The 22,341-nt window shown below is 43.9% G+C and overlaps 1 protein-coding gene across 2 annotated transcripts in view; it reads right to left on the bottom strand.

Moving 5' to 3' along the window:
- LRFN5 (leucine rich repeat and fibronectin type III domain containing 5) overlaps positions 1 to 9,228 on the bottom strand; it is a 98,415-nt gene extending 89,187 nt beyond the window's left edge. For both annotated transcript variants that reach the window (XM_088149603.1, XM_088149604.1), the window contains exon 1: positions 8,426 to 9,228. The gene's annotated coding sequence lies outside the window, so the exon portion shown is untranslated. The remainder of the gene's footprint in view (positions 1 to 8,425) is intronic.
- Positions 9,229 to 22,341: the final 13,113 nt, after the last annotated feature.

Below are 22,341 nucleotides of genomic sequence, written 5' to 3'. Positions count from 1 at the left end.
CAGCAGATGCAAACCTTCTGTTGGACCAAGACTATATGCAATTCTGGACTCTGCGTTCATCAAAGTCAATTCAAATTTGACTAATTGTTGGAAGAACAAAACACCATGAAGTTAGGAGTGGAGGGTCATCTTTCTTTCTTTTTTTAACAAAAAGAAAGGATAAGAGCCAGTCTTCTCAGATAGCCTAGGGATACCCTAATTGGCTGACTACTGGATGAGAGCAATGAGTTAAGAGTTTTCTGTATCTTTTTGATGCCGTCTGGTGATCTTCTGGATTTTTTCAGCCCACATGAGATCGATCGCCTTAAGGTAGCCAAAAGACTAAATGGCTGAACTCCTGTGACTGTTTTTATGCTCAGACCGGTCTCCGTTATTTCCCAGACAGAATGATTCTTGGTCTATATCTCAGTGCAGAAAATAAAGCACAGATGTCTGGGCCTGAACCTTTCTCTTCAGAAAAACTCAGAAACTGAAGCAAATAGCGGTGACAAGAGAGAAAGTTGAAGAGATGAAGTTGAAGACCTTAATAACAAAATGAACGAACAGAATGAAAAAAAAACCAGGTCAGAGTATATCCATTTGAAAGTTCCGGAAGAACCGAAATGTGAAATTGCTGATCTTTACTTACTTTACTTTAACAAAAGTAAGCGACATGCCCTTAAATTGGGCCTCTGTAACCTAAGAATGGATAGTAACCAATCTGTTGGTGTGGTCTGGGATGGAAATTATATATAACCAGCATAATACCATTTTAAAAAAAGAGAGAGAGAAACAAACAGACCTACGAATCCAGGAAATTGCAAGCTGACAACTTTTAAATCTCTTCCTGATAAACTGGTGGAAAAAGCTTTTTACCTTGATTTATTAAAGGTAAAATTATCAACTGTATAGAAGGATAAGTCAAGCTGATAAAAAGTCAGCATGGCTTCTACAAAGGCAAATCAGGTCTCACTACTCTTTCTGGAATCTTCTGAAAGTGTCAAGCAAGTGGATAGGGATTAGTAGAAGACAGACACTATTTTCAGAAGACTTTGCCAAACTTAGCCATCACGTGATCATAGGAGAGATGGGTTAAAATACCAGAACAGGGTATAGGAATAAATAATTTTATAAATAAAGATCGGAGGGGTCAACTAAGAACTACATCAGGGCTTGTTTGATAATCTGCAACAACAGTATCTTAATAAGTGGGCTGTAGATGGACAAGCAGACAGATGACCAAGTTTGCTGATAACACAAAATTATTTAAGTGGATAAAACAGAAAAAGACTATGAGCGTTCCACTGTTCTATAAAAATCAAAGTTCTACAATGAGATTAGAAAAGGAATCAAAGATAAAATTGCCAACATCATAATGCTTTTAAATAAATCTAGGACATGATCACACTTGGAATACCTTTGTAATTTTTATCACCACATCTCAAACAGAATATTATACAGCCAGAAAAAGGAAAAGATTACCAAATGATCAAAGGACTAGAGTAAATCTCCTATGAGGAAAGGTTTCATTTGGGGCATTTCAATTTGGGAGAGGGGAGCTAGAAGGGGAAACATGAAAAAGTTGTTCAAAATTATGTAAAAATTGAATAAGGAGGGTTTTTCTCCCTCCTATAATAACGCAAGGGCTTATGGGTCATCAATGAAGCAGAATGTTGGGAGTTTCAAAACAGATAACAGGAAGAACTCCATAGGTGGTATAGTTAAATTGCTAGCAAAATTGTTTGCTATTGAAGACAAAATGGCAGTCACTAGTTTAGACATCTTTAAAAAGTAGATTAGATTAATTCACAGGAAATGCTACTAGAGATGATGGCCAAGTATTACCTACATTATGAGATACAAAATGTTGCTAAATGCCCATATTAAATAATGTCATCTAGCAGGACTCCAGAAACACCTTCTCTGTAGCAGCACCTGCCCTCTGGAACGAGGTTCTCCCCCCGCCCAAGATCAGGATGGCCCCCGTCTGCTGTTGTTTAGAACAGCCATGAAGACCTGGCTCTTCCCCCAAGCCTTTGGCCAGGGACAGTGAAATGCCTTCCTTCATTTCCATCCAGTCTGTCATTCTTGCCATCTCTTATCTTTCTTCCTTTAATTGGTTTTATTGTAATTTCCTCGTTTTGATTGTTGTGAGCCACCCAGAGTCATTGGGAGTCAGGTGGCATATAGGTTTGATAGATAAATAAATAAATAAAAATAAGTATACTAAACAAAAACCAGCTAGGAGAATGCTACTATAGTCATGGTCTGTTTGTGGCTTTCCATCATGGACTTCATGCTGATCACTCTAGGAGAAGAATCTTAGGCAAGATGTACCTTCAGCCTGATCCAGTGGGGCTCTTTATTTTTCATAAGTTGATCCAAACATTTACTGCACAAATTGCCTCATAATTCTATTTAAACATTAAAAGTAAATTCAGTGTGGTTACGGAGTGATTCATGCCCCCAAAAGCTCAGAAATTCCTAATATAACATGATCAGTAACCCACAATTTTGCATAGTTGAACACCCATTCACGTATGTACTCTTTCATCTTCAGCCCCAACCAATCTTTTATTCTAGGAGGCAACTGTGATGCCAATATAAGTGGCTTAACAATCATTGATAAAATGCTTGGTTGTACATTTTAAACTTCCAATTCTAGCAATCAACCTTCTGCACAGTTCAACTACAGTTACAAAGTATTTATGTGTAATGTAATGTGAGCACAAATTATTACAGCAATAACATCACGTTTCCTGTATTTATAAATATTAAGTGTAACTCATTTCAGAGTCTAAAATTTAGATCAAATCAATTCATCTAAAAACCAAATCGATGCGGTCTGAGAAGGGGGAGATAGGTGTTCTCTTGAAATTTCTCAATGGCAAAGAAAGTCTTGCTAGGCAAGAATATTCACCAGCATGGGAAGAGATATCATCTCTGAGAGGAGAATTTGTGGAATCCCACATGCTACATAGATATTTGCCTCATCTCCATCTTTTCTCCTTCTCCACTTTTTCCTTCAACTTGTCCAAAGCATTCTGACACTGGCATGTGCTGCTGTCTTCAACCAAAGGAGATGCATATAAGGAAAACAGTCACTTTCCCCTTGTTATCATTGCAGCTCCAGCGGTCATTAGAAAATCTGCCCCAGAAAAGGAGTAAGCACCTTGAGATCCTAGTGGTACAAGAACTCTGGACCCCTTTTTGGTGACCCTCCTCAAAGCCCATCACCACCACCTCTGACTACAATTACTGAAAGCTGCTTGCACCTGTTATATTGAATGGAAACATCGAAATTGTAGCGGGAGCCATAATATAGTCTTAAAATAGAATTGTACACCCAGAGCCCATCCATATGAATTGAAGTAGTCCTGCTCACTTGGCCAATCCTCGGCTGTCCTTGGTGCTTCAAAAATTCAAACTGTGACCTCCTCAGCCATCAAAGTATTGTCCAACTCAAGGCTAGACAATCAATAAGCAATGCATGGGTGCCTGGAGGAAGACCATAAGCAAGCACAAAGTGTAAAACTACCTTTACCAGCCACTATCTTGACTTAAGAACTGCCATAACTTCAGGATAGCACCAGTGAAATAAAAAAGCTACATCTTCTCTCTTGAATGAAAGGTGGTTTGTTCCTGGAATAAATGCCTCTTTCTATCACAAACCTCAGACATCCATCAACCAACAGAGCACCATTAAATGGGACACCTGCTTGGTCCCACTAGGTTCTTTCTTACTTAATTATGCTCAAGAATTTCCCTGCTTTCCTTACAAAAAGAAACTATTGGCTGAGTGCCAGCTATCTTGCCAGCTGCATCACTGTCCATTTTGTACACTTTTCAAGCAACCATGTTACCAATGACTACATCTATCTCTGACAAGATTTTCATCCTTAAATATCCGGCCAGGTTTAAACTGTAGGATATTTTTCAGTTCAACACCACTGTATATTTTCACTTGCCAATATCACAGTTGACCTTCCCTGGGACATTCTTCCCATGCATGCCAGGCAGGTTTGGCTCAAGAATATTTAGGGAGCCTTCCAGCTAGTAACATATTGTGCTTTTCTTCCTAGAAATTGTTTTCAACTTCATTTTTTTCTGACAATTATTGGGGGGGGGGGAATCCCTCTCACATTCCCACTATGGCTGAAAATCTAAACAATATTAATCTTTGGAATTGTCCAACCTGCCTAATATTGTATGTGAAGTTAGTTTTCATTTTTTATTCCTTCTAACTAATAAATTCATAAACCGAAAAATTTTCTGATTAGAAATAAGCAATAGAAAAGGAAAAAATTGAAGTGATATCCCACTTCTAAACCATGGACTGACCTGGATAATGGGGTCTTCAGCAATATGCAAACGCTCTTGATTTTGAAATAAGATATCTCACCGAGGCAGAAATACATTTGCACAAAGCCCATCGAGGCATAGGCCCCACTTCTGAAACATGAAACCCCTCCTCACAGCAGATCCCAGCCAAACTACACACATCAAGGATAAGCCAGACCGTGACATTCATTCATAACACAGCTTATTTCTTTGGTCACAGCATGTTATGTGAGTAGAAGAACTGTGTTTTCTTAAGCCAGGCTTAGAACTAAGCATGTTATAGGAATCCAGGCATTTAATTTCAACCATTTTCGACTAAGGCTACAGAGGAGAACCTGGCCCGAGGCTTGCAAACCAAACAGAAATCTGAATTGGCCCAAGATTCTGTAACACTCCCTGGGGAATGCAGACTTGGAAGACAAAAGAGGAAAATGCCCGATAGTTGGGCATCTCTCTCCAATTCCAGGTCCTTATCCATCACAGCCTTGTCAGCAAAGGAAAGCTAGGTTGGGTGTGCATGGAGGGAATGGAGAAACATCTTCAAGCTGTAGAGGTTTTCAGAGGTTGAAGTCAAGTGGCAGGTGGCAACACCTAGCAAAAGCTAAGCAGGGTTCAACCCTCTACCAGAAAATCTCAAGGCTATAGACTAGACTGAGAAGTAAAATATTTTTTTAAAAAAAAACAGGAAGTGGCACTGGCAAACCACTTCCAGACATTGGCCCCAAAAACCTAACATGGTTGTGCCACACAGTCGCAAGGAATCAAGCTGCACTTCAGGGAGGCTTTAATTTAAATCAACTCCCCCTTGACATTTGTCAGAAGGATGTAGGCAAAAATCTATCTTGGTGGAGCATCATTTCTCTTCCCAATCTATCAAACTGGGCACTACGATTGCTCATGTCTGACTCAATAGGTGGAGGGAAAACCAGAAATCTAGCAAATAGCCTACTTTCAATTATATACACATACAGACACACACAAATCGTTTTGTCACATTCTGCCCAACTTTTTTTTTCTTTTATTTGAAGCTTTAACAGGCTGCCTACTGCAACTGTACAGACAAGAGGTGAGTCCTTCCTTGTAAGGTCTGTTGTTTTCCTCATTCAAGACCAAGGGCATCTAAGACATGAGAAGCACAAGCTACAAAAATGGTCCTCATTCCAACACACAGTAACTTGGGCTGTATCACTTATTGGCAGCCATCAAATGTCTCATTCTTTTGTAAAAGGAAGGATTATTTTCCAATAAAATCCTCATATCCAGGTATCAGAGCCTAAGTAAACCCATTACCTGTTTCCTTGGAAAACGGCAGCATTTTAAGCAGGAATTAGTAGTAAATGTAAGACCTTACTGAAAAACAAATGCGGCAAGATGGCCTTCACCCCAAATCTCCCGAAATGCCTAAACCCAGGACAGATTGGCCATGCCAATCACTCTTTCCTTTGCAATCCAAGCAAGGCAGAGGTGGGTCACCTTGAAAAGCCTGGCTTGGAGCAAACTGCTCACTTCTGTCACACCTGATCATAGGGCCTTCCATGCAGTGGAATGAGAGGCCCCCAAATACTATTCAGGGGGATAACCAGTTCACTGACCAATCCCGCATCCTCAACTCAGGCCCAACATGGCTTTCTAATGACAAAGCTCTGCTAACGATTTTCAGAGTAGATCTCCTCTGATAACATTCCAAAGATTTTCCTATAAAAACAGCCCTGCTATCAAACCTTCAAACAGAATAAATATTGATCTCCAGGGAAGAAAGCTATTATATCTATAAAGGCCACTATGGCCCTGTGCCTCATTTACAAAAGAAAAGGCACCTAGGCTCTCTTTTGAAGTTTTCCTTGGTTATATGAGATTTTGGAAATTTTCTTCTTTTGCAGCTACTTGGGAGCTCCTCAAATCAGCCCAGCTTTAAAGCTGGGCTGGCACCAATGTGTACCATCTACTGTATCAACAGTATTCACCACAGCCTTATAAGGAAAGCCAAGTTGCTTATGACAATTCTGCAAGTGGAAAGCAAGACAACCAGGGTGTGCAGAAAGGTTATCTTATGAGTTTATGGCAGGGGTAGCAGCTGAACCAAAGTCTCTGCACGCAACTTGTGTCCTCAGAATCTCAGCGTTTGTAAGCTACCCCTTTACATGTATGTCAGTACAGCTGTGCCAAAGGTTGCTGGTAGACAGGCAGATGAAATAAACTGCCTTAGAAAGGGAGGTGCCTGGCATGGGATAAGCTGAATCCAGACCAGTATCAGGAAGAAAACAGGGTCAGACAAGGCACCTTCCCCTCCAAGATGAAGCTGATTGGAGCAGGCCATTTTCAAGTCTGAGCACAATGTCCAAAGTCACATAACATCACCAATCAAAGCCAGAGATGTTTCACTTAGTTGGAAAAAGCTCCAACTTGCCCTCTGCTTCCTTCCACATCCCACTCCCACTGAGGCAGCCTTCTCCAAAGGAATCAGATCACACCTCAGCCTTCACCTCTGGAGAGAAGGGAGATCCCACAGCCATTTTGCCCATCCAGCCTAGTCTGCCCCAATTCATTCCCCAGCTGTACATACCAAAGGCCCAGATCCAAGTGGGCAGATGAAAGAAAGAAAGAAAGAAAGAAAGAAAGAAAGAAAGAAAGAAAGAAAGAAAGAAAGAAAGAAAGAAAGCTCCTTACACAACAGAAATCCTAAAGGACTTCAAAAGATGCCTTAAAGAATAACATAACACACCCAGAAAAACAGGATAAAAACGCTTTCATAAAGCCCCAGGTCACAGATGGACATGCACTGCTGCAGTAAAAATACTGTTCAAAGACGGGCAAATCGGAAAGACCAAACACAACAGATGACTGCAACCTGCAACTTCCTACTGGACCTTCTTCCTCTTCCTCTGGACCCAAAGGTCTATTTACCCTTCCCCTCCCCCTGCAGAGGCACCACCATTTCTTCCCCCCACTGTAGCTCCTGGCCTCCCAGGTGTCCTGCCAGGATTGGAGTCCAGGGCTGTTCCTGCTCTCCCACCTGGGCTGCACCTTGCCTTCCTCGCCGCTTCTTTCATTCGGCTTTTCCTCCGGGGATCCCATCCAAACTGACCCCCTCCGCAGCCCCTCCAGAACTTTCTGCTGCGCGCTGTCCCCGCCACAAGCTTTCCAAGGCGTCAAGAGGGGAGCGAGGGGGAGGAGGAGGAGGAGGTGGGGAACGCCGAGCCTTCTGGCCTAGGCTAACTAAACCCAGGAGAGTTTAGGAGCCGAGGGGGCAGCCACCCAAAAGCGAGAGTCCCCACTCACCCCCATCCCGGCTGCGGAGAAAAATCTACGCAGGCAAAAAGTAAGGCGAGGCGGCCTCCCCACGAAGATCGAGGCATGGCCTGGAGCGAAACGACCCTGGGTCGTCAGGCAAAACCCCAACCAGCGGTTCCGGCCCCTGGCGAAGCGGTCCACACACGCACGCAGACGAATCCAAAGGCCCTCGCCCCAGGGTTGCGTGCAAGGGGCGGGGAGAGAGCGAGCAAGAAAGCGGGTCTGATGTGCTTGCCCTCCGTGGGGACTCCCCGTCTAACGCGCCGGCACAGCCAGCCCCTCCAAAGCCGGCCCTGGAGCTCCCCCAGCCTGCCAAAGCCGAAGTAGCAAGAAATCTCCAGAACCGTTTAAAGAGGGAGAGAGGGGGGTGCGGGACCTTGACGCCCCCCGCCCCATGAAGACGGCGCGGGGAGGGGCTTGTCCACAAAAGGCTCCCTTCCCCTCTTTTACCGGGCCAAGAATTAACAGGGCAGACGACTGAATGTCGGCGCTGGCGACACTTTCCCGCCAGTCCTCCCTGCCGGCGGCCCCGCAGGAAAATCGCCGAAGACGCAGCGGCCACACCTGGCGGGGCCGGAGGCGCCTCTCGCTCCCCCGACGGGTCTTGGAGGACAGGGAAGGAAAGTGCCTCACTTCGTCCCCGCCCCCGCTCCCATCGCACCCAGAGAGACGCCGCCACCTTGGAAGAATCCTCTCCGGAGCCCTTCCGACCCTCTCGCCGCTCCGCCGACCCACCCAGCCCAGCCCAGCCCTCCCGCCGGCAGCTGCGCGGGGGCTGCAATGCAGAAAGCAAAACGAAGCCGCCGGCGCTTACCTGCTGCCTCCCGGGGAATCCGACCGCCCGGGGAGCTCCTTCTCCCTCGGCCGCCCTCCACGTCCCTGCTCCAGTGCTTCGCTTAGCAGCAGCCGCCGCCGCATCCTAAAGGTAAGAGGCGCCGGCCAGCAACGTTCGGGTCGGGCCCGAAGCTCCCGGCTCGGTTCGAGCGCTCAAGCCGCGTCGCTCGCCCCATGGAAAGCTTCGGGGGCGGCGGCGGGAAGCGAATCTGGCCGGGCGTGACCTTGCCCCACACCGTCGGTGGTTTCTTCGCTCGCCCGGTTGCATCAAATCCCGCTGCGCTCACACACGAACACGCTCCGCTCCGTCTCTCTCCGCGATGCCGCCCGCTGTCCCCGGCCGCCGTACTGAGCTCCACCGCGGAGTTCGAGCGCCTCCACCTTCCTCCTAGCCACCGTCGCTGCCGCCGTTCACATCGCCGTCACGAGCGGCACAGGAGGAGCGATGGAGTCGGAGCCTCGGCCAGGCGCTGCTTTAAAGAAGGCGGAGGCAGCAGCAACGCAGCAACGCCCGGACGCTCCCCGCCCGTGCCTGGGCTTCTCCGACGCCCCTCCGCCTAGGGTCGCAGCCCGCCGCAGCCGGCTCCATCCCCGGCGCTGGCGCCACCGATGCAGGAGGAAGAAGAGGAGGCTGCCGCTGCCGCCTGACCGAGAGCCGCTCGCCTTGCTGCCGCATGAAGCTTTCCCGCGGCCGCGGCGCCGGCGACTCCTCCGCAGTCAGAAGCGCGCCCGAGTGGCGGAGACTGGAAGCGTCCAGCGCCGCCCGCCGGGGAAGGGCGGGAGATCGAGGGGCGGGCAGGCGAAGGAGCGCCCGCCCGCTTGGGCCGGCCCTCGCTCCGCCTCGCCGCAAATAAAAGCACCCGCGCTGGACGGACTCGCCTCCACTCGGCGACGGCCGCCGTAGCTGGACGCGCCGAAGGGGCGCTCGCACACCAATGACGCCGGGGGGGGAAGAGGAGGAGGCAGGCAGTGGCTAGTCGGCCGGCCGGCCGGTGCGCGCCCCTCCTTCTTTCCTCTTCCGTTGGTGCCAGGCCACTTCGAGGAAACTTTGGCTGGGACAGCGCCTCCCCTCAGTCCGAGAAAAGACCGGGCGAAGCACTCCTGGCGCTCTCCGGCTGGTGGAGGCGGCTTTGTTGCTGCTCCGACTGGGATCGCCGCTTGACGTTTGGGGCTCGAGAAAAAGAACCCGTTTGACTGTGGGACGCGCGAGGAGGAGAACGCGTGCCTGCTTGTTGGGGGGATCTCTGCTGGGACGCTGCTGCTGCTCGCGAGTAAGGCGCCTCAGCGTTGCTTCGGCCTGGCGTTCCCCCTTAACTCCCTCCCGAGCCCGAGGGAGAAAGAGGCTTAGTGCTCCCAAGCTCGAAGGGTGTAGGGGGTACGAGCTGGGCTTTTCCCAAGCCGTGCTCACACTGCCCGGTGGTCTCTTGCTTTTTCACAGGCGGGCAGGCGGAAGTGCGCTGCCGTGCGCCGAAGTTTCCACTGGAGAAGGTGCGGCGGCGGCAGCTTCCTTCGGGGTCGCCTGGCAGTTCACCAGGCGTTTTTTCTGTTAGGGATCGATAAGGTGGCAGTTTTATATGCAAAGGGACGTGGGGAAGGGAGGGAGGGAGGAAGGAAGGAGGTTAGGAAGTTTTGACTGTGGTTTTGTTGGTTTTACAGTTCCATGTGCCTGAAATGAGATGGGACCTCTAGCTGATGGACAGGAGACCCAGAAAAGTGATCGACCCTGAGACTCAACTGAAAAATCCATTCATGCACAAATCCTATGGCAGCCTAGCTGCTCCTCTCTTCCGGCTGTCTGAAAGGATAACAAAGCGTTACCTATCCTGAAGAGTAATATTACTTTTTACTTAATGATTGTTTAATATTACTTATGAAATGCACATGATAGAGGATTGGATTAGAGGATCCTTGTGGTCCCTTCCAGCTTGAAATGCATTGGATGCTCTTTAATCACTATAAAACCACCAAGGTCACTTTGCCAGTTGCATTCCTGATTCTAGCTGTAACAAAAGAAGCAAACAGAATGGTGGGGAAAAAATCTGCAAAGCAGGATTGTGGGCTTCTCTTGGGGCCAGTTTGTAGATTAAGCCACCTGGTTTGAAGTGGCTGCCAGCTTCTCTGTGAGAAATTAAAAGGATCCTCTTCCTAGCAAGAGGGATTGGCAGCTTTTCTTCTCATAGCCTATCCCCAGTCCACAAGGTCATGTCTTTTTGTGCTGATGGCTGTGAAACATTTAGGAGTTGGAGATTGATTAGAGGGCACCAGCGTGAACTGTAAGTCCCTGCACACTGGCTCAACAGGCCACCATTGCAGTTAAGGCAATAGTTTCTTATCCAACACTACCTCATTTGGGGGTGGCTCTGCTGGCCTTGCTAATGCAGATGATTTTCTAGTTGGCCTGGCTCGGCAACTGGTCATGTGAAGAACTTCTGGAAAGTAGAGTTGGTCCAAACTGAATACGAGTCAGTAGCCTGGCATCTCTGCAAAAAGCAAACATGGGTTTTGGCTGCCTCAATAGAAATATTCTTTCAAAAGCACGGGAAGTCATAATTCCACCTTGCTCTGCAGTGGTCAGACAGAACCCCACCCCACCACTGGATCTAGCTGTAGATACTATGCTGTCAGAGTCAGATAAGTCAGATAAGCAGAGATGGGTTGAGAGGAGGCCACTGAGGACCATCAGAGGATGGAAATAAAGGCCTGTGCCAGGAGTGGGCTAATGGAAACCCCCAGTTCCCTTTTATTAGAACTTCCAGAGTGACATTAAATTCTGAAGATTGGCAGCAATGTATACAACCAGTAAATTAAACCCTAAAATTGGCTTAACATCATTTTAAAATACAGAGGGAGAAAAACCAAATTCAAGGGAAGAGAAACAAATTCCTGATCCTCCACAAAGAGTGGTATAAATGTCCAATCTACAGTACTGTGGCCCTTGCCTTCCCCCAAAAAGTTACACATAGGCCTCAGCCATCAAAAGATCAACGAATTGGAAGGGACCTTAGAGATCACTTAATCCAACCCTCTGCTCAGTACAGAATCCACTAAGCATCTCTGGCAGATGGCCATCCTTCACTGTTTGAAGACCTCCAGTGGAAAATAACTCACTACTCCACGTGGCCGCCTGTTGCACTGGATGACAGCTCAGACAGTCAAGGGGTTCTTCCTGATGTTCAGCTTGTAGTTTCAATCCACTATTTCTGTTTCTACTGTTAGGGACAACAGAGAATTAAATCTATTTCTTCTGTGTTAAGTCTTGAAAACCACAACCATATCTCCCCTCAGTTCTCTCTTCTGTAGGTTAAACATACCCTGATCCTTTAGGTGTTCCTGATGAGGCTTGGTCTCCGCACCCTTTGCCATCATAGAAGCTCTTCTTTGAATTTGCTCTCATTTGTCAGTGTCTTTTTTTTAACACCGGTGCCCAGAATGGGACATAGTACTTCCAGCTGGAACTGTCAAGGGCAGAGTAAGGTAATGCTTCTGTTAATGCACCCCAATAGCATGTGTGCATGCGTTTGTGTATCTGTTCTGTCTTCAGCTCCTACAAATTCACACTGGCCTGTTTAAATTTCTCTCACTTTTCCTTTTTGTGGGGATTGTTTGTAACTGCACCTTCAGTATCTCATTTCATAGGATTCCCCATCCTTCTGGGATGCTTTTCTACTTAAGGATTTGAAACTAATGGATCCAAGTCCAACCTACCTTCTGTTGGAATTCTTCAGAATCCACCCTTCTGAAGTTCAATATGCAAGTCTTCTCACTTGTTCCTCCTCTGGATATCACAGATCTGAGGATAACATTAGGTAATTTTTAATGGTATGTGCTTTTTTTGTGCATTTGATTATTTCTTGTACACCACCTAGAGTCATATTCTCTGAGTTGGGCAAATAAATGATCTAAATTAATATAAATAAATAACCACAATCACCTTTTGCCAAGGTGCCAGTCACCCTCATTTCTTCAACCAATTCCTCTTGAGGATTAGGCCCAGGCTAGCAGAACCCCTTGTTCTTTCTTCCACCTTCTTACAAATGAAGTTGTCAGTAAGAACAGGCAAGATTTATTTGTACTCTTTCTCAAGATTTCTAGCTGATATCAAGGTAATTGAAATTCCCCATTATCACTATTGTGTGTCTCTTTCAAGTTCTGGTCATATGATGCAGGAAAACCTCATCTGTATCTTTTGCCTGCCTGGGTAATCTATAATAAACTCCCACAATGGTATCACTCTTGTATCTCTCTCTTTTTATTCTTGCCCAAATACTTCTGACAGGTTTTCCAAGTTCTGATTCTTGCATTTCTGTGCAAGAAATGTTGTCTGTCCAAAAAGGAGATATTAATGGAATAGGGTATATATATCTTGGAGAAAAGATGAAAAAGAAGGAATGTTATAGCATATATTGCAGTGTTTACCAGTCTCAGCAACTTTAAAATGTGTGGACCTCAACTCCCAGAATTCTGTCTGGGGAATTCTGGGAGTTGAAGTCCACACATCTTAAAGTTACTGAGATTGGAAAACACTGATGTATTATATTGGGCTTCCTGACCTGGACTCAACAACAGATCAGTGGTCTCCCAATGCTCACACTTGGCAGAAGACTCTCAGATATGGTTCAGCTAAATTAGAATCTTCGTTGCAGATAGGACTGAAGCCACACACACAAGAGTTGATTGCCCAGCACAGTACAAATATGTCAGGGACTTTTATTCTCAAAGGTTTACCTTGTGCCTGTGCAGACTTGTGTAACAGCGAAGTTGGACAAACATGGGGCAGGAAATGGCCAGTTTGAGTTGGGCCATCACCTAAATTCATATAGTTTTGACCTCCTCTGATACCATGGGGATCATACTGATCTGCTGTGAGTACAATCATCTTCTACTTTATAGGATTGTTGTAAGGGCTGAAGCACTATGAACAGCTGAAAGTAGAGTGTATTAGGATTGTGCAAATATCTGGATTCAAATGACAAAATGCATTCCTGAGTTTGCATTGGCAGACACATCAGAAAGAGCTGAAACCTAATGTGGCTTTTCCTGAGATTGTGGGTCAATGCAGAGGACAATTGCTTGAGCCCAGGAAAAGATGCAGCTGCTTTAAGGAGTTCCTAAAGGCTGCTGCAGGCACCCTCTGGATCACATTTTGTCTTTTGAATCTGGTTCTCTGCATAGCCCTCTAGTTTAGGAAAATGATTAGCTGCTATATAGAATCTCTGGGAAGATAGCCTCCATTTATGGCCTGCTGATGGCTGAAGGTACCTTTTGTAAGTAGCCTACCTCTGATAAAAGCCTCCCTTCAGTCATCCTCAGGGAACATGAGAAGGCAGCCAGTATCATATAGAGCCAGGTTAGGATGGTAAACTAGGTCTTTAAGCCCACCCTCAGCCATATAAGTTCACTGATTTCAGGCCAGCCTCTGTCTTTAGTCCAACATACCTCACAGAATAGTTGTACAGGAAAAAAATGGAGAAGGGAAAGTTATCCTGAGGTCTCCAAGGAAAGTCAAGAGATAAATATAATAAATAGGGAATGAATAAAAGCAGCTGTTTGCAAGGTCACTGAAGTGAAATTATATACCCTAGGGGGCTAAGCAGGCAGGATTCCTTACCTGAAATGTCCTAAATGCTGTGAGCCTTTGGAGCAATGTTTCTCAACCTTGGCAGCTTTAAGATGGGTGGACTTCAAGGCTGGCTGGGGAATTCAGGGAGTTGAAGTCCACCCATCTTAAAGTTGCCAAGGCTGAGAAACAGTGCTCTGGAGAGACAGAAAAACTGAAGTGAATAGCAGTCACTTAGATGGATATTTAAAATCCAAGCAAGGTGATTTAAGACTGCACAACTAAAGCTAATTTGAACTAATCAAGAAAGCACTTTCTCTTTCTTTCAGACAAAAGTCTCTCCTTGGTTACATGACATCATAAACCAGGGCTTGCAGTTGAAAACAGTTTTGATCTATATCTGTGGCAGTGGCATATAGAGATAATCTATAGGAATTATTGGCTCCCTCTTCCACCTCCCACCTCCTGGGACCATCCACCCACACCACAATGGCAGTATGCTGCCCTGATGAGATAAAGATGATGAAATGCAGAACTGCCAGTATTGGGAATTTTTGAAGCAAGTGAGCTATGCCACCATGGCAAGTGCAGAAATATGTGGAAATACTAGCAATTAATTCTACTTTTGTGAAGAGGGGAAAAGAATATGTACTTAGGCATGGACCAAAGAGAGCAGGTTGAGGCACTCAGTTACTGGTCAGCAAGCAAGCCTTGCATTTAGTTATGCTCAGGTATTAACTAGGTATTGCTCAAATAGACCTGAAAATGGTAAAGCCAATCCAGATCAGTCCTAGGAAGGTTTTCAACTTGATTCAGAAAGGTTGGGATATAGAAACGCTGGTTGTCTGAAAATGCCCTATACAGTGATAGGAATTTTTCTTCCTATCTTTACTTGGAAGGACAGTATATTCAAGCAAATCAGTTTGTGGAAGCTGTTCTGCATTACAACCTTGGACATCCATGAGCCTCATTTTGGGAATTGTAGATCCAATACATTTGGAGGGCACCAGCTGGGGGAGGTGATGTATGTTCTCTTCAGTTAATTCTATGTCACAAATAAGACTGATAATTTGTAGAGTATCAGAAAAACAGCAGTGAGCTATGCTTCATAATATGCTGGTGGCAGGGAAAGAAACTCCCATGGGAATTGATTTACACTCTTCCCTAACTAGCAGCTAAGTTATACCCAGGCCAACCCTGTGAAAAATTACTTATGCAAAAATTCTCTTGATTAAAGACCACAGTTTCAGCCCAAGCTTGGGTGAATACCACTAACCCTAATACTGAGATTCAAGATCAATAATTCCAAGTGAAACTCACTAAGTGGATTTAACTCAGAGCATTTGGGAGCAGGGAGTATCTCATTCTCTGGCTCTGAATGAGTATGTTGGTATTGTCTTTGTTAATATTTCCACTTGCATCACTCCCAAATAAGACTAATCAACATGGGCCACTCATCTTCTCCCGTCTCATACAGTAGCCAATCAGATACATTCAGGAACCTTACAAGCATGGATTGTAGCTCTCTAGGAACTGTTATTTAAAGTGCACTTCATACAATTCTAGAGAAAGTAAATGGCCATCAAGACTGTAGCCACTGATATCCGCATTCTCCATGAGGTTGCACAGTTCCCCTAAATTGATGGCATCACCAAGTTCAACCACCAGCAATACTGATGGTTTTAAAAAGGGCTATGCAGTACACAGACTTGTGCTAAATTTTGTAGACACTGAGAAGCTTTGAGACTGGTCAGTGTACAAATAGCACAGACTAAGTCAAAGATGAAAGTCCTGTGCCCATTCAGACCTAGAATTAACCATGGAAGAGGGAGCACTATTCCAGCAAACTACCAAAATGACAACATGCACATGGTAACATCATGGAAATGCCACCATTACATACTTGCATTCCCAATGACACAAGTCATAACATTCGAGTGATGATAACATTGCACATATTTCTTCATTTTCCCTCACTCTACCCCTTCTGCATATGCCTAAGGCAAGGGGGAGAGTGATATCTCTGTACCACTGCTAATACTCCTAAAGAAGCTTAATCCATTCTGGGTGTGAAAATCATGTTTCTTTCATTATTGACCTTCGGTAGACTAGCCTGAAGGCCAGATGAGAGTGACACCTCTCCAAGTAGAATGACAGGACAAGCAGCAAATCACATTTCATTAGCCCACAAATAGCAAGGAAGCAACTGACCTGAATCATGTGGAGTCCTTGGGGTTCTCTGAGCTTGGCTGTTTTCTTGCAAACATTTCATTACCCGGCTAGGTAACTTTCTTCTGAAGATGTTACCTAGCCAGGTAATGAAAATTTGCAAGAAAACAGCCAAGTTCAGAGAACCCCAAGGACTCCACAGTTCAACCCTGAGTTACATATATTCTCTTCTGTTGACCTGAATCATTTATTTCCACACAGAATAAGATTAATCCTTGGAATAGGGCTGATGACTACAGGGTCAATATTGTACTCTGAATGAATGGACATTAAACTTGATGACTCTAGTACTTTCAACTAAGGGATGGTTTGGTTTTGTGTTTGGGGTTGTGGGGTTTGTTTGGCATTTTGATGGGATGTGATAATGCTTTAAGAACACACACTGATTTTGGGCAGAATAGTAGTAATACTGACCTTTAAAGTGCCGTTAGGAGAAGTTTAACATTTCTTTGAAGTGGAACAGAGCACTTTTGAGAACCATTTTAAGCTGATGGGAAAGGATGATGGAGTGTGATGCACCCAGTGTGATCAGGAAAAGGGCTGAAAGGACCTGCTTATGTATGCATGTAACAGCAAAGCACTTTCAAATTATGCTTCATACTTCACATTGTGCAGAATTTATACATTGTTTCAAATTATAACTTTATGGTTCAGGCTTAGCGTGTTGTGTAAATCAGATTGGTATATGGCGCCTTCTGTATGCTTATCTAAAATAAAGCAAGATTCAGTCTTTGTCATTTTTCAGAATTTATTTTTAGAGGAAGCATTTATGGCTTAGCATGATATGTGAACACAGCTTATTATAGCTTACTCAATAAGCTATATTAAACAATGCAGCGTGCAACATGTAAAGCTAAGCTTATGCAGAGCTTTCAAATTGTGTAGAGAAAGATCAGAAAAGCATGGCAGACTTCACAGTAATCATAACATAGGAAACTGGTTTACATGAACCTGGCTCACACAACCACAATTTGCTTAACTATCATTTTGTTGTTTTGTTGTTATTGTTTTAGTAAACCACCGTTGATTGGGTTTACATTACATTGTGTCAACACTCATAATTAACAAACCATAACGGCTAGGTTCAAATCACAGATTATAAGAGCTGGAAGTGACCTTGGGGATCATCTATTCCAGCTCCCTGCCTGGTGCATGAATCCACCACTGCAGCATCCCTAACAGATAGCCATCCTATCTCAGTTTAAAAATCTCCAGCAAAGAAGAGTTCCACTGTTGAACAGCTTTTAGTGCAGTGTTTCCCAACCTTGGCAGCTTTCAGATGTGTGGACTGGGGAATTCTGGGAGTTGAAGTCAACACATCTGAAAGCTGCCAAGGTTGGGAAACACTGTCTAGTGGAATTTACTTCCTGAGAATTGAATGAATTCTGGAGAAAATGTGAGCCCTCACCTCCGCTTATGTTTGTCTGCCTGGCCTCCCCCATCCCCCTTGAACCAAGGGAAATAAAACCAAGCAAGCAGAGGCGAGACTTAGCATTTTGCATCTATCTTTATATATCCCACTAGAACTCTAGCTTTAATTTAAGTTCTCCAACCTGTAAGCTGGGGGAGCTGTTGTATTAGAGAAAAGGATACAGAGAAGGTGCCACCTTCCCTTTCTCTTGCAAGAGAAATTGCATGTTTGGGACCTATGATCGCTTTTTTCCTACTGACATTTTTTTCATCCTCTGGTAAGGGTGGGATCCTTTTCTGTTCCAAAGCTCCCCAAACTAAACAAACAGAAGGAGAGACTTAGACAAGCTCCAAATAAACTTCCTGACCTAGACAAAGCTTTCTTCCTTTCACCCCTTAGCCTGGTTAACTCATGACATTGGGTACAACTATAGGTGTCCCGGGCGAGGGAAGGGAGGCAAGTGATGAAATGTGAACCTCACCCCTTATATACTTGCATGTGATATCATGAAGCGAGTGGAAAAGGACTGAGTTTGTAGTGCAACATTGCAATGTGTGATTCATCATTTTGGCATCATCACAGGAATGAACCTTTCCTAACTGCAGAGGAAACAACGGCAGATTAAAAACACAAGTCTATAGAAAAACAACCCACACTAACCAAGTACTCCATTACCAAAGTAACAACCCAACCTCCCACCAGAGGAGCTGTGTAAGAACATTATTCAAACGAGCACAAACACACTGCAGCAACCCAGAACACCAGAAAAAGGAAACAGACTGCCTATAGAACATCTTCCAACAAAATGGATATCCACACAACTTTATCAAAAAGTGTCTGACCATTCAACCTACTACAACACAACCAGCACAAGCTATGAAAAGGATAACACTGCCATACATCAGAAACATCTCAGAAACAACCAACAGACTATTACAGCCACATGGCATCTCTGTAGTGCACAAACCAACTAAAGCCCTCCAAAACATCTTAAGTAAACCAAAAGACCCAGTAGCCCAAGAAGAAAAGACAAGAGTCATCTAGTACATATAATATAAAGATTGTAACAGCCACTATGTAGGACAGACAGGCAGAAGGCTAGCAGAGCGCATCCATGAACACCAACCAGCAGTCAAAGACACGATGAAAACTCCTTAATCTCACAACACATGGACAGATTTAACCATAGTTTCAGTTGGGAAACTGTCAGCATCTTAGACCAAGCTAAATCCAAAAACGTGAGGGAATTCCTGAAAGCTTGGTATTCAGACAAGGCAGCCATCAACAGGCACATAGAGATAAACAACATCTACACATTATTCAAAAGAGACAATAAAAAGGAAACAAAAAGACCAGAACATCTCCTCACCAGCAATCGACACCCAGATAAGCAGGGATTAACACCAGGATTAACACCAGACAAACAAGCAGTAAACAACAGCCTAATTAAGGAACTACCAAGGAGAAAACAACACCCCCACTGACAGGACAAGCTACTGTATATAAATAGAGAGCAAACCCCAATCTCTTCTAGCACTGAAGATGTTACCTAGCTGGGTAACGAAACGTTTGCAAGAAAACAACCAAGCTCAGAGAACCCCAAGGACTCCACAGTGGACCTTTTCTTGGCACAGAATCATAGATTTAAAAGATTGTCTAAACATTGTATCCAGCCCTTTGCTCAGTGCAGGAATCCAGTTTAAAGTATTCCCAACAGATAGCTGCTCAGCTAGATGGTAGCACATTATTGATCTTGGCCGATATTAGAAGCTAAGCATAGTCAGACCTGGTTATTATTTGGGTAGAAGACACCCAAGAGTTTTTCTTTTTTAAAAAAGTTGCCACTTAGCCTTTGCTTGAACACATCGAATGAATGGGAACCCACCACTTCTTTGGGTAACTGGTTCCACTGCCAAAGTGTTAGGATTTTTTCCTAACATTTTATTGGACTTTGCTTTCTTGTGACTTAAATCCATTATTCTCTGCTCTGTGATGATGAACAGATTTTGATCTTCTTCTAGAATGGATATGTATGATATCCATTCAGGTTTTATCATATTTCCACTCAGCCTTCTTAACACCAACATATCCAGTTTCCTAAATCTTTTCTTTTAAACTTTATCTGAATAACCTGTGATGAATTATCAAGGGTTTGGGAGGACATCAGTAATTAGTGAAATTAATGTTTTGGAGGTAGGCAACATAGTACCACTATGCCTGCAGATGCTTTGTTTAGCACTCAGCAGCTCTTTGCTACTCCACTTTAATTTTAAAAAGATTTTTTTTTAATTAAAAAAAAAAGGAAAGAGGAAGCTTGCCTGTAAAGTAAAACAGAAGTCTGCAACAGCATCTTTGTCTCCAAGAATGTCTTTAAACCCTTCATTTGGCTCATAGATATTCTTCCATGGGTTCTTCAATGCAATTTTCAGAATGAGTTGATATATTACACTAAACGATGGCTTCCTTAACAATTATTTGTGGAATAACCACAACTATCTGGGTTCATACATCATAGCTTCACCAAAACCAGTCAAACTATATCATGACTTAACATAATATGTGAACTCAGCCTCATTATAAGACAGAACCCCAAAGACCAAACAACAAAAAAACGAACCAAAAAGGTTCAACCACCATCCTAATCCAACACCTGGGAGAACAAACAGATCTTTAGCAGTTTGCTGAAAGTCAAAAGGGTATGAATCTCTGGAATTGCAGTTAGATGTGTACAGTGGAATTGGAAAAATAGAAAAAGAAAATAGGAGGATCTTCAAACTAATCCTCTGACTGACTGATTGATTGTTTATGTTCTATCAAGTCAGTGTCAGCTTTTTGGGTGTGTATGTGCCTTCAAATCAGTGTTGACTCCAATTGCCTGGAGAAGTCCCTGAAGTTTTCTTGGCAAGATTTCAGAAGTGACTTGCCATTGCCTTCTTCTTCCTAGGGCTGAGAGAGAGTGACTGGCCCAAGATCACCAGCTGGCTTTGCGCCTAAAGCAGGACTAGAACTCACAGTCTCCTGGTTTCTAGCCTGGTGCCTTAACTACTACACCAAACTGGCTGTCTTAGCAATCACAAATATAGACCTTCTCCAAAATGATCTGTCCCCAAACTGATTGTTCAAGTCTACAACAGTAAACCCATCATTGCTGTAACTGAGTCCATTCACCTTGCTGCCAGTTGTCCTCTTCTTCTCTTTCCTTCTACCTTTCTCAGCATTACAGACTTCTCTAGGGAACATCTTTGCATAACATGTCCAAAATATGTATATGAGTCTGCTCATCTGTGCCCTGAGTGAGAACTCTGGATTGATATTTTTAAGATCAGTTTGCTTGTTTACTTGGCTATCCATGATATTCTCATGAGTCTTACACCAGAGAACAGCATGAATAGCCAAGAAAGCAAACAAATTGATGATAGAAAAAATGAACCCAAAGTTCTCACTCGAGGTACAAATGACCATGCTCAAATATCAGTTCAGAAACATCCATACTCTTTCTATTCTGCTTCTTCAAAGTCCAACTTTTGCTTCCATAAAGTGTCAGAGGCACAACCATTGCCTGCATGATTCTGATATTTGTAGATATAGACATGTCACAGCATCTGAACACAGTATATACCTTAATTGCTATCCCCTAGGAGCTGATTAAAAGTAAGTAGGTTTAGAGGCTGGGAATCAAAAAGAGTGTGTGCTATTTGGTTCATAGCCTACTTCAGCAATTTGAAAAGCAACCCAACTTGAGCTGCTTTATTGGTCCAAATCGGAATCTTGTTGAGAAAATCCAGGGTTGGTCCCTCACCACTGACTATAACTGGGAAATCAACAAATGGCTGCAACACATTTGCTTTTTATTAGAATGGGGTGAAATTGCAGGCAGAGAGTAGCTCTTTCTGAGAGGAGAAGGATGCCAAATGTCACATATGTGTGGTGATTTGATTTGAAAGTAGTCTTTATTATTTGAGATTACTTTAAAATCATAAAAAGCATTTATTTATCCCTTCTGTACTATTGTTGACTTGTTTCAGTTGGGGTGGGCAATTTCCATGAAAACAATTTATATCACTAAGTTTTCTTCCGGGGAAAAAATCCATACAATTTCAGAATGATAGGTTCTGGCAGAAGCATATGCGGGTCTACTAAGAAATGCCTTTATCTACTAAGTACTAAGACTTACTCCCAAATAAATGGATACAGCATTGAATCTTTAAAAGTGATGGAAAAGACTCACAAAATATTGGGTTACCTTTCTCCATGTTTTTTTGGGGGGGCAATTGTTTTGCAGTGAATGGGGGGGGTATACATAATCTGTAAAAATTCTAAGCAGTTGTACTGAATAAAATACAAATGGAAGAACTTAATGGATGTTTAATAATGACTCTTCCCACTGCTGTTTATAGGACACTCTATATTTGTGTCTGTATGTGTAACACTCTATACCTACCATAAAGAATTTAGAGTCAGACAGAAGATAAAGTATAACAAAGGCTAGAGTCTGGAGACATATGAAACCAAAACAGAAAACACTCAGCTTAAAAGAAAATCAAAGCTATACATCTAGAGCCAAAATTGAGATAAGAGAGGCAGAGATATGGGAAATGGCATTGCCTATATATAACCATTAACAATCAACTCTCATGCAGGAGAGACTCAAACAGCACTAAAAATAAAATCAAACATTGTGAATTGGATTTTAAAATGG

Source organism: Python bivittatus, unplaced genomic scaffold (genome assembly GCF_059951505.1).
Source record: "Python bivittatus isolate LINGU-HERP-01145 unplaced genomic scaffold, Pbiv_v1 ctg000580_np1212, whole genome shotgun sequence".
Classification (NCBI taxonomy): Eukaryota; Metazoa; Chordata; class Lepidosauria; order Squamata; family Pythonidae; genus Python; species Python bivittatus.
The sequence above is the reverse complement of the archived record's forward strand: the minus strand, read 5'-3'. Positions and strand labels throughout refer to the sequence as shown.